This window comes from Helianthus annuus, chromosome 9 (assembly GCF_002127325.2).
Source record: "Helianthus annuus cultivar XRQ/B chromosome 9, HanXRQr2.0-SUNRISE, whole genome shotgun sequence".
Classification (NCBI taxonomy): domain Eukaryota; kingdom Viridiplantae; phylum Streptophyta; class Magnoliopsida; order Asterales; family Asteraceae; genus Helianthus; species Helianthus annuus.
The window spans coordinates 183483270-183500426 of record NC_035441.2 but is presented as its reverse complement, the minus strand read 5'-3'; positions in this window follow the sequence as shown (position 1 = coordinate 183500426).

Here is a 17157-nt window from a genome sequence, read left to right as displayed (position 1 = left end):
ATTCATTCAAGCAGTACTTGCTTTTTACAAAGGGTTTTCATAGTGTTGTTCGAGGTACATTTTGATACAAACCAAACTTTTCTGTCTAAACATGGAATTTTCTCAGGGTTTTGCCGTTCCAATGTCTTGGAAGCCTTTTGCCATCTGAATCTGCTAGCTTGTAGGATCCACCCTTGTGTGCTTCGAGGATGGTGTATGGACCTTCCCATTTTGGGCCCAGCTTTCCTTGATTTTCCTTTTTGCTAGCTTCGTTGTTTCTGAGGACTAGGTCCCCTGGCTTGAATCGTTCATTCTTAACCTTCTTGTTGTAGTAGGCTTCCATCTTCTGCTAGTATTTGGCTTCTTGGATTGCGGCATGATCTCGGGCTTCCTCTAAGAGTTGTAAATTCAACATGGTCTCTTGTTGGTTTGTTTCGGGATCCATGTTGACAATTCGTTGGGTTACAACTCCTATTTCAGCAGGGATGACAGCCTCGGATCCAAATACTAAGCTATAAGGCGTTTTCTTGTGGCTTGTTTTTTCGGTTGTTCTAATTGCCCATAGAACACTAGGCAATTCTTCGAGCCAATTGCTTTCATATCTTCCTAATCTCGTCTTGATGCCTTCCACTATGCTTCGATTAGCCCTTTCAACCTGGCCGTTTGATTGCGGGTAAGCCACTGAGCTGAAGATCTGGTTGATCCTGTACTCTTTGCACCAAAGGCTGAAAGGCTTCTCAGCAAATTGCTTTCCATTGTCAGTGACAATCACTCCCGGCAACCCATAGCGGCAGATGATGTTTTCCCAAACGAAGTCTATGACTTGTTTCCCTGTGATCTTTGCAAGGGGTTTAACCTCGGGCCATTTGGTGAAATAGTCAATTGCTACTAGCAAGAATTTTACTCCTCCTTTGCTTGGAGGGAATGGCCCAACAATGTCCATTCCCCACTTATGGAATGGCCATGCCGAGGTTATTGGAACAAGATCATGTTTGGGACTTCTTGGGATTGGAGCATGGATTTGACAAGCATCACATTTCTTCAATTGCTCAATGGTGTCACGATGCATCGAGGGCCAGAAGTATCCAAGGTTCATGAGTTTTGCAACCACCGACCTAGCTCCAAAATGGGCTCCACATACTCCTTCGTGAATTTCTTTGATCAAATACTTACTTTGTTCGGGACCAACACATCTTAGCAAGGGAGCAAGGTAACCCTTTTTGTAGAGGGTTTCTCCTTGTAACACATATTGTCTTGCTTTGATTTTAACCCTTTCGGTTTCTATTTGATTGTTGGGTAGTTCACTATTTTGAAGGAGTTTTTTGATGGGAGTCATCTAGTTTGGATCTTCCTCAGTGACTACATCTTGGACCTCCAATTCATCAATCGATGGAGCCTTCAACACTTCAACCAACACCTTTTTAGTGAGGTGGGCAAAGGTGAGGGATGCTAATTTACTTAAGGCATCAGCCTTTTTGTTTTGGGACCTTGGAATTTGCTTAATGCTGCATGCTTGGAAGGTGTTCATCAATTCCTTGGATTTCTCTTTATATCTTCTCATGTTGGGTTCTTTAGCAACGTAGCTATCGTTGACTTGGCTTGAGACTAGCAGTGAATCTGTGAACACTTCAAGCTTTTGAACTTTCATTTCTTTGGCCAGTCTTAAGCCGGCGATCAGTGCCTCGTATTCAGCCTCATTATTGGTGGTCTGAAAATCAAAACGGAGAGCATATGTGAATTCTAACCCTTCAGGGCTGATTAGAACTAACCCAACCCCTGACCCTTCAACGCTTGAAGCCCCGTCAGTAAATAATTTCCAGGCCTCAGGGTTGGAGGGTTCAGTGGTTGTGGTGTTTACTTCGTCAATTGTTTGGTTTGGGACTTCCACAAGGAAGTCGGCCAGAACTTGAGCTTTAATGGCTTTTCGTGGGACATAGGTGATGTTGTGCTCACCCAGTTCCACTGCCCATTTTGCTAGCCTTCCTGAGTTTTCAGGTTTTTCGAGCACATTTTTGACAGGTTGGTCAGTGACCACTTGTATAGGATGTGCTTGGAAGTACCTCCTAAGCCTTCTAGCTGTTTGAACTAGGGATAGGGCAAGTTTTTCGAGGGGAGGGTATTTAGTTTCAGCTAATTTTAAAGTTTTGCTGAAGAAGTAAACGGGTACCTGAGCCGTGTTTCGTTCGATTGTGAGGACTGCGCTTATGGCTTCTTCAGCAACTGATAAGCTGATATCAATTCTCCCGTTTCTGGGGCTGCAATGTCTGGCAAGGAGGCCAGGAGTTGTTTCATCTGGTTGAATGCTTCCTCGGCCTCATTGGTCCATTTGAAATCCTTCTTATCAGAACAATTTTTAAGTGTTTTGTAGAAGGGTAGGGACCTTTCAGCCAGCTTGGAAGTGAAACGCTTCAGGGCAGCAAGCTTCCCGTTTAAGCTTTCAACCTCTTTTTTGGTTTTTGGTGGCTTGGCTTCAAGGACAGCCTTTACTTTATTTGGGTTAGCTTTGATGCTTTGTTTTTCGACAATGTGACCCAGGAATTTTCCTTCTTCGAACCCAAACGAGCACTTTTCAGGGTTAAGTTTCATGTTAACCTTTCTGAGATTTTTGAAAGTTTCTTGGATATCGTCAAGCATTTGATTCTCCGTCTTGCTTTTGATTACCAAGTCATCAACATAGGCTTCCATGTTTTTGCCAATTTGGCTTGCAAAAGCTTTGTCCACCAGACGTTGGTAGGTTGCACCGGCGTTCTTTAGCCCAAAAGGCATCTTCTTGTAACAGAAGATTCCTTTATCAGTGTGGAATGCCGTCTTTTCTTCATCTTCTTCTTTCATGAGTATTTGGTGATACCCTTTGTATGCATCGAGAAAGCATTTGAAAGGGTAGCCGGTAAGCGAGTCAACCTTAAGGTCAATTTCCGGTAGTGGGTAGCAGTCCTTATGTAACACCTCGAAATTTTTGTGTCCAATAATGTGTTAACACGTGTCATGAGTTTACACGTGGCATTTAATATTAAATAAAGGACCAAAGTTGACAAACCTTGAAAGTATGTAAATTCGAGGGTTAAAAATGTCAACGAGGGGTAAATATACTGTATAGTAACCCTAAATGATGCTCGTACATTCAAACGAATAAATCATGGATCGTACGGAGCGAATCGCGGGAGAAAGTGAGAGATTACAAGCTACAGGGGTTAATTGTGTCAACATGTTTAATTTATACCTCTGAGTGACCCTTTGACGAACCCAAGGCTTTGTAACAGTAAAATACGCTCACTAGAATATACTATATAAATTTCGCGAAGTTCCGTTTTAAAACGAGAAAGTTATGATCAAATTTGAATGCGAGGGGTTAAAAGCGTCAACAATAAAAGTTAAGGCTTTTCGGATAGTAATTAAACTAACCGGGGACTTAACAATGCGGGTAAAAGTCACGAGGACCTTAATCGTAAATAATCGAGGGCCAAATCGCAAAGTTACCCCTTCGAAACCGAAAGGTCAGGTTAATGATTACAAAAGATTTGGTTAATGATTACAAAAGATTTAAAAATCTTGAAAATCAAGTCTAATGCGGGCCGCGTTAAGGTTATGCATGATTTAATGCGGGCCGCGAGCCAGGTGGAGATACGTTTGCTGACATTAGGATTAATGCGGCCCGCGTCTAAGTGACCTGAATCCTAATGCGGGCCGCGTACGAGTCCCAGATGCAGAAACTTTGGACAGATTCAATGATTAAGCTTGTGAACGATCTTGTGAGCATTAATTGAAGCATGGGCGCCCTCTACATGACCCCTAGCACCCAGGGCCACCTGCTGATCATCCATGATCCAATGTAGGGTGAGTTGTAATGATCTTGAGCCAAGTTTTTCACTATAAAAGGCATGGTAGTGTACCATTGTGAAACACACCTCAAAACCTGCCTTCTGATCATTCTTGGAGCTCTCAAGCATTCTTCTATCATCCTAAGTCGTGCACCAAGCTTCTGTAAATATGCCTACCCTTTTGTGGCTTAGTTTATGCTTAGTTTAGCTTAAAAGTCAATCCGTCGTAATTAACGATTGACTTTACGATAAATCACAAATGGTCCAGTGGTTTGTCGAATCAAAGGTAGTTATATGTTGGTAACATGTGGGCTTTAAACCCCTAAAAGGGCACCCTCTGATTCCCACTCTAACTAGTCCGAATGTCGAGTCAAACGTGCTTAGAAAAAGTCAACAGAATGCTATTTTACGATTTAATGCATAATCAGTAATGTAAATGATGTGTAACCTGTTTAAACACTTATAAAACATGATAATAAGTATATTTACTAGTCTAAGCTTGTTTGATCCGACCATTTGCTATATTGACCCGGTTCGGAGCCGAAAGTCGCAAAACTTTGACTTTTGCTTTGACTTCAGTTCTGACCCGTTAAAGGATGATTTAGATATGCCTTAGGACTCTCTTAGGACCAGGTTACATGATGGTATAACCCTCTGTGACTGGTTCGTTGTTTGTCCAAGTCTTTTACACCTTTCCGTTAAATGCTTAAAAGTTGACCGTAACGCCCTTTCTAAATTAAAACGAGAATTTCGGACATGTGAAAGGATCATAACCTTGGTTACTGATTTCTAAACATGTCCCTAAAATTTCACGTCAATCCGAGGTCTAGAATATGAGTTATGCTAAATAGCGCAAAAATGAAAACTTTAGTAATTAAATGGCGCAATTAGCATAACGCCTATCTAAACTCAAATTTCGGCATCAAACCTTTTACACACTGATGTAAAATAATATTTTGGGATTTTTAAAGATTTTTAATTATTTTTAACCTGCTCATAACCTGCGGTTATGGCATCGGTTCGGTAAATACCGAATATGCCCTTTTCGGCCATAACTTGAGTTCTACAAGGTCTTTTGACCCGATTCCAGTTGCTACTGATTTTAAATAATAAACAAAGTATTTTGGACTTTATAAACTGTTCGGGAAGCTCAGATTTCCTGTAGAACTCAGAAACCTCTTTTATAAACTTTAAAAATAACCGAAATACCCCTACGGGGCATTTATTGGCTTTAAACTCGTTACAGGCATTATGGAAGGTATCCTACTGATACCACAACCTCTTTAAAGCATATTGACTTAGGAAACCAGTGTAGGACTCTTACGGTTACCCGTTGCGCCTTATGCGCGCACGGTTCGGCTTATGTAACTAGTTTACATAAACTAGCCGAAACGGGTCAAACCATATTGTTTTGACCCCAAAATCCAGAGTGTGATTATTATACCCATATAAAGCAAGTCTCCGAACTTGTTGGGTCCAAATCACATTCCATTCCCGGTTTTCGCCTTTCACGCGATTAAACCGTAACTATCCTTGGAAACTGACCGGTCTAAGCTACGGCTAAATTAAAGACCCGTTAGGATTCTAATAGGTTATTTTAAACCTTCGTTCCAGAATAGGAGACCAGTAAAAGCTATCTGTGATTTATTCAATTAAGGATTTATACTTGGAAAGGTAAATACTTCTAACTTATTTTCCGTTATACGGGCTTAGGTTACGGTATTTAAAATACCGCTTGGTCGGGCAATTGACCCCAACTCATTAGTAGTTGGGTATTATCAATGTGACCCGTTTAAAAATTTGTTTTGTTGGCTTTACGCCTTTGGGGGTTTAATAACCATGTCCCGGATATCCTTGGCAGCATTTTACGAAATGGCCACGACCTTGACATCCGGGTGTAGGCGTACACCCGGCATTGTGTCTATGATTTAAAGGTATAGCCGTTGGTTACCCGCCACGGTTTTATACTATGTGGTGTGTCTATTAAACTTTAACCCGGCACGACCCGGGCGACCGAACGCATAGTAAACATGTAATTCTTTACAAGATTTAATTATAAATTATCCCAAGTTATAAAAGAGTTTGTGCCTTGAGCATTCAAATCAATTTTAATAAACATTTTTACAAAAGTGTCGGTTGAATGTATTTACCAGTGTAAACTGACGTATTTTCCCAAAAAGACTAAATGCATGTACTATGCGAAATTGGCTGGCTATATTCTCCTTAGCATCATAAAGAGTCTCGCAAGCTTAAAGATGCCTATGTCTGTTGAACAACACTTCTATTTTATTTGATCCCCTGTGGATACTATTCGACTATTTGTAATACATTTGATATTACAAACAATGGTTGAATTATAATTATCTTTATGCTTCCGCTGTGCATTCATATATTGTGTGGTTTGACTATATTGTTGCCAACTACGTCATGATAATCCCCCACCGGGCCCACCGGTGAGACACGTGGAAATCGGGGTGTGACACCTTAGGACAAGCTTTGTTGAGATCTTTGAAGTCTATGCACATTCTCCAGGAGTTATCAGGTTTTTTGACCATGACCGGGTTTGCAACCCATGATTGGTACTTCACTTCTCGGAGAATGCCAGCTGAGACGAGCTTCTCGACCTCCTGACAAGCAGCTAGGCTTCTTTCTGGTGCTAAGCTCCTTTTCTTTTGTACGACAGGCTTGACATCAGGAGGTATTCTCAATTCATGTTCAGCAATGCTTCGAGGGATTCCTGTCATATCTTCCGGACACAAAGCGAAGACATAGCTGTAATGTGTCAACAACTTTTCCAAATAGGAGAGAGTTTCTTGCGAGAGGTTTGGGTTGACCCTTATTCTTTGTTCAGGGTATTCAGGGTTTATGATGAGCCTTTGCTTGTCTTCTTCACTTCTGGGACTTTCACCTTCGATCATGTAGGCCTCTTGGGAGGGATGAAGGGTTGCTACCCCCTTTCGGTTGGGAATTTGGCCGTGCCATGCCCAACGGATACTGCCATAAAGAAGGCACATTGCCCTGGCCTTCCTATGATTACATCATGGTTCGAAGGTATGTTGAGGACTACGAAGGTAAGCGGTTGGACTCTCTTCTTCTGACCTTCACTGAAGCAAACATCTAGTGTCAATTGCCCTAAAGGCTTGAGGGGTATATCGACGATACCTTTTATGGAGGTTCCAGAGGGTTGAAGCCTTGAGCGTTCTTCGTTGCTTAAGCGGTTGAAAAATTTCTCGAACATGATCTCAGTGGCTGCCCCAGTGTCTATGTATGCCCTATGTGTTTCCAATGTTCCAATGGTACCTTCTACGACGAGAGGGCTTGAAAGGGGCCCTTTTTCAGCTGGGGGAAAGCAAACACATTGAAGCTCCCAAGCTTACAACCGCTGCCTCTTATGAGGAACCTTTTCATCAGAGTTTACCATATTGACTTCCTTTCCTTTGCCTTCAGCCATCTTGTCTCGAACCCCTTTCACCAAATGGGCGAGTTCACCTGTCTTAACAGCCTCTTCAAATCTTTTCTTTAGTTGGAAGCAATCGTTGGTGTGGTGACCCTTTTCTTCATGAAACTCACAGAACCGTGTGGAGTTCTCATTTTTTCTACTTTTGGGGAGAGGCCTGGGAGGTCTAAAGTTCTGTTTGACTTCTTCGGTTGCCAGGATTTCTTGAGGGGTCTTTGTGAGGGGTGTGAAACTCATGCCTTTTTCCCTGGTTGGAGGGTTCCGGCCTTCAGACCTTCGATGGTCTGAGCCCTTTTGCCGTCTGTCATAGGAGTTGTAATTCCCTCTTTTTCTGACTGGGCTATTACTTCGCCAACTAGACCCTCTTTTCCTCTGTTCCTTGATGTCAACTGCTTCCTCTCCCCGGATGTGGGCTTCTGCTCTTTCAAGGGCCTCCTCCAAGGTCTTAGGCAGGGACTTGTTGAAATCTCTTGTGAGGTACTTTGAGGTGATAGCGTTCATGAAACCGGATACCCTCATTTTTTCATCTGCCCCTACATAGGTTAGACCTTCCTTCTTGTATCGTTCAATAAACTCACGAAGACTTTCATTGTCTCGCTGTTTTATTTGAAAAATGACGGTTGCATCTTTGACATATCGTCTCTGCTGGGAGAAGTTGGCCAAAAAACCCTTGCTGAGGTCGTCAAAGCTTCGAATGCTTCGAGCGGGTAAATCGTTGAACTAGATTCTGGCAGATCCGATGAGGGTTTGCATGAACATTAAGCAACATTCAGCGTTCGACCATTTTTCTATCCTTGCTGCACCGGTAAAGATCTGAAGATGGTCCTCTGGGTCTTCAGACCCATCGTACGTGTCACGGCCCCCGACCCGGTTTGACTCGTTTCAGGAGCCGCGGGACAGAAATCCTGCGGTATTTAATTTAGGCGACAACGGAAGTCTTTTTAAAACAGGATCTTTCAATATTTGAAACTGCTATAATTTAGGGATAAAACCCTGTAATTTACAATAAGATGATTTCGTTGGGAAATCTTTATTTTACAAAACATGTTTCTTTATTTATTTACATTGAGCCACTTTTCTAAGCTTGTAGTGCTTCATGGCACTTTTCTTTGCTCACAACAGATTACCTGAAACATGTTTGAAAAAGGTTTTGTCAGCGGGGAAATACTGAGTGAATCATTCTATTTACATAAAATTATGCGTAGTTATTAATTACAGCATAAGAGCGATTACAATGGTTTATATCTTTCATTTATCTGGCTTTCTGTCACAATGGTGCCAAGTCACAATGGTGACGATGGTCATAACACTATTAGGTCAATGAACTCTAATAGTGACGTTCCTCCCTAGTAGGTCAATGAACCTAACTGGGAGAAATAGTAATGTGCACAATACCCCACTAACCAATAAATCAAAATATCCACGACTTAGTCCCTGTAATTATAACTCTTGAAAATAATTTGGAGTATTGTAAAATAGTTGATAAAAAGAGAATGACTCACTTGCAGATTTAACGAGCAGAGTATAAGCCTACTGATTAGCCTTGATTAACCTAATTTAATTCACAATACACGCAAACGGGATTAATAACTAATTCAGCATTTACGATAACTCACGAGATCAAATTCTCACAACGAACGACAAAGTGCGATACTTAAACATCCATCGAATTAACGACGAACGACAAAGTATAGCCCTAATGTGGGCGGCACTTAAACATCCATTGGATATATTGATCGGTCGGAAAATGAATCGTAATAGCGATTGAGTTATTACCCTGATTGCGGCAGCACTTCGTGACCCGTGTGTGTTTTAAGAGTATACAGAGTATAACTCAGTGTGTAATTCGACTTTGAACGTCGTTTGAGCAGCATAAACCGACTGCCAATGTCTGCTATTTATACTAATTTTTGGGACAGGCGTACGGACCGTAAGCCATATCCCTTACGGTCCGTAAGGGACACCTATTTATCATAGGTCGGCCACGGTTGGGACTAGCTATGCTGAATCAATGAATTCGACCAATCAGGACTAAACAACGTTTTATTTAGATAATCGTCCAACTAGGGTTTACCCCCCTTGAGTTTTAGGGGCCCTGATCCTGATTCCGATTGTTCTGAAAATTTTAGGGCTAATGCAGAATTATTTGGGTGTCTCAATTAGGGTTTTCTTATTGTCTAATTATCATCCTAATTATTGATTTTAGTGAGAGTTGTTACATCCTCCCCACCTTAAGAAAAATCTCGTCCTCGAGATTTACTAAAATAGATGAGGGTATTTCCGCTTGCTCTTTCGACGGTAAAGATTTGTCTAATGCTGGTTAAAGGTAAGTTAAGATCTTGACAGAATGAAGTATTTATAAAACTTTGATTTGCACCAGAGTCAAATAATACTTTTGTGTAACCGTTGTAAACTAAGAACGTACCGGCTATCACATCTGGAATGAGTTCTGCTTCTTGAGCAGTCAGTTGAAAGGCTCTTACATTCCTCTTTGCTCCTTCTGCAGGTTTGGTTTTATTGTCAGATGGTTTGTTCAGTTTTGGACAATCTGGCCTAAGATGTCCAGCTTCTCCACAATTGTAGCAGACTGAAGATCTCTTCCTCCTGCAGTCTTCTTCCTGATGCCCTGGAATTTAGCAAAAATTGCAATATCCCTTGCATCTTCCAAAATGCTTTCTTTTACAAGAATTGCAAAATGGACTAGCGGAAGATTGTCCATTCCCTCCTTCCTTAAAATCGTTATGGTTACCCGAATGGATTACCTGGGTAATCTTTTGGGCTACTTCCTTCCTTCTATTTTCTTCTCTTGTCCGTACTAGTTCGTCAGTCAGAGTATTGGCTAAATCCACCGCATCATCAATCGTGCGAGGTTTCGCAGCCTTGACGATGTTACGGATTTCAGAAATCAATCCCCAAATATATCGAGAAATAAGTACCGGCTCTGGCGAAGCCAGGGTTGGTACTACTCGAGCATACTCGAAGAATGTCGAAGTATACCCTCGACAATCTACATCCACCATCCGGTGGGTTAGAAACTTATTTGTCATTTGTTCCTTTTCATATTCAGGACAGAATTTTCTTTCTACCAAGCTCTTAAATTCTTCCCAGTTCATAGCATACGCCATCCTTCTTCCTTTTGCTTGTAACACCGTATTCCACCATTCTAGCGCTCCTTCTTTGAAAAGATTTGACGCATACATGACCTGATCATCCGGAGCACATTTACTTATGGCAATTACTGCCTCAGTTTTTTCTAACCAACGTAGTGCAGCAGTCGCTCCTTCATTGCCTGCAAACTCAGATGGTTTACAAGCAAGAAATTTTTTGTAAGTGCAACCAGGCGTTGCAGCTTTTATTTTCTTAGGGAGCGGAGCTTGTCGTGGTTCATTATCATGATTAACATGATTATCGCCTCCGTTTATGCTGTTACTGAAGTTGTCTTCAGAAATACGTTTGCTAGGAACGATTTGTTGTGGTTCTATTGGGTTTTTAACAGCAGCAACGATTGTTGGAATAGCGTTGGCTATCCCTTGAGCAATCATTGTTGGAATAGTGTTGGTGATTCCTTGAGCAACGATATTTTCTATATCCTGCCTAGTCATATATTGATCCCCTAAGTGTTGTTCAGATTGATTAATCTCGTTAACTGGTTCGTTATTAACGTTTTCCATCTGATAACTACTTTATAGATAAATAATTAGTATACAAGAAATAATCCAAGGTTACACTTAATTGCACACAATCACATAAACGAACAAAATTTGTAAATTTTTAAAATTTCATTTGTTTTATTGATTATATCATACTTTTATATACAATCATTTTGTTATTTACACATACTGATTTTACTATTACTATTACATAATCATAGTTCCATAATCTCCTATCCTTTGTTAGATAATATTCTAGTAACGGCGTTCCCTCTCATCTGTCCCCCAAATCTCTTGGATTTTATTCCCAGTCTCCATTAGTTCTTCAGCAAAGCAAAGTTCATCCGTATTCTCGTTACTTATTGGTGGATTTGGTAAAGGTTCTGAATTGAGCTGAGGAAAAAGCTTATAGGGATGGTTTTGTAACTGTATTTCACTAGTCAACCATTCGTCTATTTGCGAGTGGATTGAAAAATTTGGAATAGCTGGTTCTAAGTTCATCGGTAGTTGTGTTTCAAAAGAATGAATAAAAACATTTTCATTATCAGGATTAATAATACTATAGTTTGCCATTGTAAAATCTAGCTCTTCCTGAGATGGTAATTCTTCCGTTTGCCTAGAACCTTCCCCAATTTCTATTTTCTTAGGTTTTTCGGGAGGTAAAACGTTGAATTCTATAGGTTCTTCTATGTCTGGTATATACCTATTGAAATCTCTGGAAACTTCTACTCTTACTGGATAGAGATTTAAATTCTGAAGGGCCTCAGACAAGTCACTCATGCTGTTTAGTAAAATACACACAATTATTAAGTTGAAATTCATAACAAACTTTTGCAGAAAAACTTTTAAATATTATTTTATATTGGGTAACTATCAAAGCAACTAAAATTTAAAATACATTAGGTTTTATTTGTAATTCTTATGATTTCCCGAATAAGACTTCTAGACTGTAGATAATAAAGGTACTAATACTGGAGTTAAGTTTGCATTAATTGCTACCTTGGCTAACATATAAAGATTTGTTCATACTGTGCACAATTATTCAGATAATAGAACATATAATCATGAAATAGCAATTTAATAAAAATTAAGTATTTTCTAAATATTTAATTGGCTTAAATCAGTGGCTTGATAAGTGGCTTGATAAGTGGCTCTGATACCACCTTATTTCTGTCACAGCCCCCGACCCGGTTTGACCCGTTTCAGGAGCCGCGGGACAGAAATCCTGCGGTATTTAATTTAGGCGACAACGGAAGTCTTTTTAAAACAGGATCTTTCAATATTTGAAACTGCCCGTTTTATATAATTTAGGGATAAAACCCTGTAATTTACAATAAGATGATTTCACTGGGAAATCTTTATTTTACAAAACATGTTTCTTTATTTATTTACATTGAGCCACTTTTCTAAGCTTGTAGTGCTTCATGGCACTTTTCTTTGCTCACAACAGATTACCTGAAACATGTTTGAAAAAGGTTTGTCAGCGGGGAAATACTGAGTGAATCATTCTATTTACATAAAATTATGTGTAGTTATTAATTACAGCATAAGAGCGATTACAATGGTTTATATCTTTCATTTATCTGGCTTTCTGTCACAATGGTGACAAGTCACAATGGTGACGATGGTCATACCACTATTAGGTCAATGAACTCTAATAGTGACGTTCCTCCCTAGTAGGTCAATGAACCTAACTGGGAGAAATAGTAATGTGCACAATACCCCACTAACCAATAAATCAAGATATCCACGACTTAGTCCCTGTAATTATAACTCTTGAAAATAATTTGGAGTATTGTAAAATAGTTGATAAAAAGAGAATAACTCACTTGCAGATTTAACGAGCAGAGTATAAGCCTACTGATTAGCCTTGATTAACCTAATTTAATTCACAATACACGCAAATGGGATTAATAACTAATTCAGCATTTACGATAACTCACGAGATCAAATTCTCACAACGAACGACAAAGTGCGATACTTAAACATCCATCGAATTAACGACGAACGACAAAGTATAGCCCTAATGTGGGCGGCACTTAAACATCCATTGGATATATTGATCGGTCGGAAAATGAATCGTAATAGCGATTGAGTTATTACCCTGATTGCGGCAGCACTTCGTGACTCGTGTGTGTTTTAAGAGTATACAGAGTATAACTCAGTGTGTAATTCGACTTTGAACGTCGTTTGAGCAGCATAAACCGACTGCCAATGTCTGCTATTTATACTAATTTTTGGGACAGGCTTACGGACCGTAAGCCATATCCCTTACGGTTCGTAAGGGACACCTATTTATCATAGGTCGGCCACGGTTGGGACTAGCTATGCTGAATCAATGAATTCGACCAATCAGGACTAAACAACGTTTTATTTAGATAATCGTCCAACTAGGGTTTACCCCCCTTGAGTTTTAGGGGCCCTGATCCTGATTCCGATTGTTCTGAAAATTTTAGGGCTAATGCAGAATTATTTGGGTGTCTCAATTAGGGTTTTCTTATTGTCTAATTATCATCCTAATTATTGATTTTAGTGAGAGTTGTTACAGTACGTTCTGAGGTGGGACGGCATCTTGATCTTTGTTTGAAAATCATAATCAGCTATTTGCTGTGAGAAGCATTAATGGTTACTCGGCTTGTAGGGTTTAGCCAAGTCTTCTTCGACCCTTGTACCCATATTATTATTGCCATTGTTGGTCCCTTGAGTGGCTAGTACTTGATTAAGGAAGTGTTGCCACGGGAAACTGGCCATCATCTGGGTCATCATCTGGGACATAGGGTTGAAACCTTGGAGGCTTCCGGATGTGATCGGGCAGCTAACCCCAAGAGGGGTGCTCATTACTGCACTCCGTGCCAATGGAAGTACTGACAGGGTTTGTTCCCACGAAGTGGAGGTTGAAGCTGGAAAGCTTGCTACTGGGGAATGTAGGAGCTGATCCAAAGTCAGCTCATGGCCCAGAGGAGCACCACTTGTAACTGGTTGGGATGAAAAGAGGGGATATGTTGTAGGATTTGCCATGGTGGATAAATATGGAACGGGGTTTGAAGGATTACTGGGGCCAGCCTCATTCCTGGTCGTAAAAGGTGGAATGGGAGGTCCGGGAGACAGTGTTGGTTCAGGCTCATCGTAATCTAGGCGAATCCTTACTCCCTTATCTTTTTCTTTGTTCACATACTGATTGAGGAGGGTCCTCAACTCAAGAAAATTGTTAGCAACTCCCTCGGGGGTGAGTTCAATACGTGTGGGGGTGTCCGTGACACCGACGTTAGGGGAAGGAACTCCAGATCTAGAGGGGGTTGGAGTGTTAAAGGTGAGAAACTCGGGCGTGCTCCCCGGAGTTGAAAAAGAAGTTGGGATAGCCACATGGGCTTGGCTACTACCCGGAGTTGAAGTGTTTGGTACCTGGTTCACTTCACCTGGTGATCCACTTTCAGACATGACGACTTTGAGAGAGAAGAGCTACACTACTAGGTCTTTTTGAGGAGAAATAGCGGCGTAGCCCCACGGTGGGCGCCAACTTGTTGAGACAACAAAATATAGACCGAGGATAGTAGCAAAGGTGGTTAGGCAGAAGGGTTAAAGGGTTTAACCTTGCCTAACACAGGTCGTGGGGTCCCCCCACGTTTGCAAGACGTGGAAGGAGGTTCACTAGTTTATGTTTCTTGTTTGAGGATCCAGTTCTGAAGTATTATTCAGAAATGGATTGAGGAACAGAAAAAATAAGTGTAATGTCACTTTGAATGAGGGACACTTTGAGTGAAGTGAATGTACGATGTGAAGGACCAGAGTTGGAGAGAACAAGTCTGATCCGGGATGTCTTTTTTAGTAAATGAAGTGTCATTATATAGGAGAAGACATGTCCCAAAGGAGTATTCATTTGACTAGCGAACCAGCTTGCAGTGAGGGGCTTACCCTTTCGGGGGTTGAAGCCTTTTGACCCCCGGGTAATAACGTGCATTCTGTGGACCTGCGTTGCTTTTACGGCTGTGGTTGGTGAGACTGTTTGGGGATGTGACTTGTTCACTGTTCCCGTGTTGCTTTACTCCATCTCCTCAGCTTTTTCAAGCGTTAAACCTTTTAACCTTTTAGATGCTTTCATACTTGGTCATTTTATTTGGTCTCGGGCTACCCCGTCATCAGTATGACATGACTTGCAAATTAACAATGGTCGACAAAGATAATTCAAACTCCATTCCCAACTGCTAACACTATGAACTAATAGCAAGACTCAACGTAGTAGGCAAGAGGTATGATCCAAAATATCCAAAAATACGTAATAACAATCTTTAGATTACTTGTCACCCTAACATAAGAGTCCAGAAACAGTTTACTACAAATATTTTTTCTACTAATGGTTAGACAATTTTTATATTCCCACTCTCTTAATACACAACTCTCTTAATACACATCTATTTACTTTTACGTATGGATCAAGTCACAAGGAGAATCTTCCTCTCACAGATCTCGGGTTAACAACTCCGACCTTGTGTAGACATCAAAGAAGAAGATCTCCACTTCACCACTACAAAGCTCACAATGTCGTTAAGTAGATATTCTTGTAGCAACAAGTTTAAACTTGAAGCTTAAAATTATTCTCAAAGCTATCATGGCTTTATTTGTGGAAATCAAGCTTCACCAGCAACATTACGAGATCCCTCCCTTATATCATACTACCAAAAATCCCAATAAACTAAACTTGTTTTGTGTTCAAAATATAAAGAGTGAATTGCAAATTTTGTCCTTTATCTTTATACCTGTTTGCAAGGATTATCCTTTATCTTTAGAGTTGACGAGTTTTGTACTTTATGTTTCTAAATCCTACACGTTTTGTCCTTTAGGCCTAACCTGGTTAATTTTTTCAGTTAAATCTGATCATGTGCAAGGCACATGAGGGCAATTTTGTCATTTTACATTCTAGGGACTAAATACGTATAATCTGTTATATATATGGGTTGTTGTGTATAAAACAAAACTCATCAAATCATCATCATCACAGCCTCTTAAACTCATCAGATCATCAGCATCATCTTCAATTAAAAAAACCTGCTTCTCTCTCTACCTCTCTCTCTCTAACTCTTCTCTTAACCCTTGCTTCTCTCTCTACCCCTCTCTCTCTCTATCGCCACCATTAACCACCAACAATCACCTCTACACCGCTGCCTTCATCATCGCCGCCGCCTTCATCATCGTCGCCGCCATCATCATCGCCGCCGCCATCACACCTCCCCCACACCACAACTGTCGGATCCGACCTCCATACTCCGGCGGCAGGTAAGCTTTGATATGTAAAATCGGTCCAACTCCCCCATCGTTTTTAGATCTGTTTTGGGACTAGGGTTTATATGTGCTGAGGGTGGGTTGCAGGTGGTAAAGAGATGGCGGTGGGTTGTATTTTCAGATGTTTGGGGTTGAGGTGGTCGGCGGCAGGTGTAGGTGGCAGGTTGCAGGTAGAGAGTGAGGAGAGAGAGAGGTGGTGGTGATAGGTTGCAGGTAGAGAGAGAGAGAGAGAGAGAGAGAGAGAGAGGTGGTGGTGGTAGGTTAGGGTTTAGTTGTGATCAGTGATGGTGGCGGTGCCGTGGTGGTGATAGGTGGTTCTTGAGTGGTGCTGTCGTGGTGGTGATAGGTGGTTCCTGAGAATGGTGCTTGTGGGTTGTACCGTATATTATTTAGAGGGATATGGAAGATGATTAAATTCATCTTTTAAGTTGAAGCTAATGCTGATGATCTGATGAGTTTAAGAGGTTGTGATGATGATGATTCGATGAGTTTTGTTTTATACACAACAACCTATATATATAACAGATTATACGTATTTAGTCCCTAGAAGGTAAAATGATAAAATTGCCCTCATGTGCCTTGCACATGATCAGATTTAACTGAAAAAATTAACTAGGTTAGGCCTAAAGGACAAAACGTGTAGAATTTAGAAACATAAAGTACAAAACTCGTCAACTTTGAAGATAAAGGACAATCCTTGCAAACAGGTATAAAGATAAAGGACAAAATTTGCAATTCACTCAAATATAAATATATAAACTTTAATGGTCTAAAAACCATTAAAAATATATATTATTATGAGACATTAGATTTAAATAACCCTAACTTTTATCAATTGACCGATAACACTCTCAACTTTCGATTTGTACCTTACCACCTCCAACTTTCAACTTATTGGCTGATAGCGCTCTAAAACTAACCCAGTTTGCTGACATCAGTTGCCATGTCACCAAACTGGTGCCACATCAGCTGACAC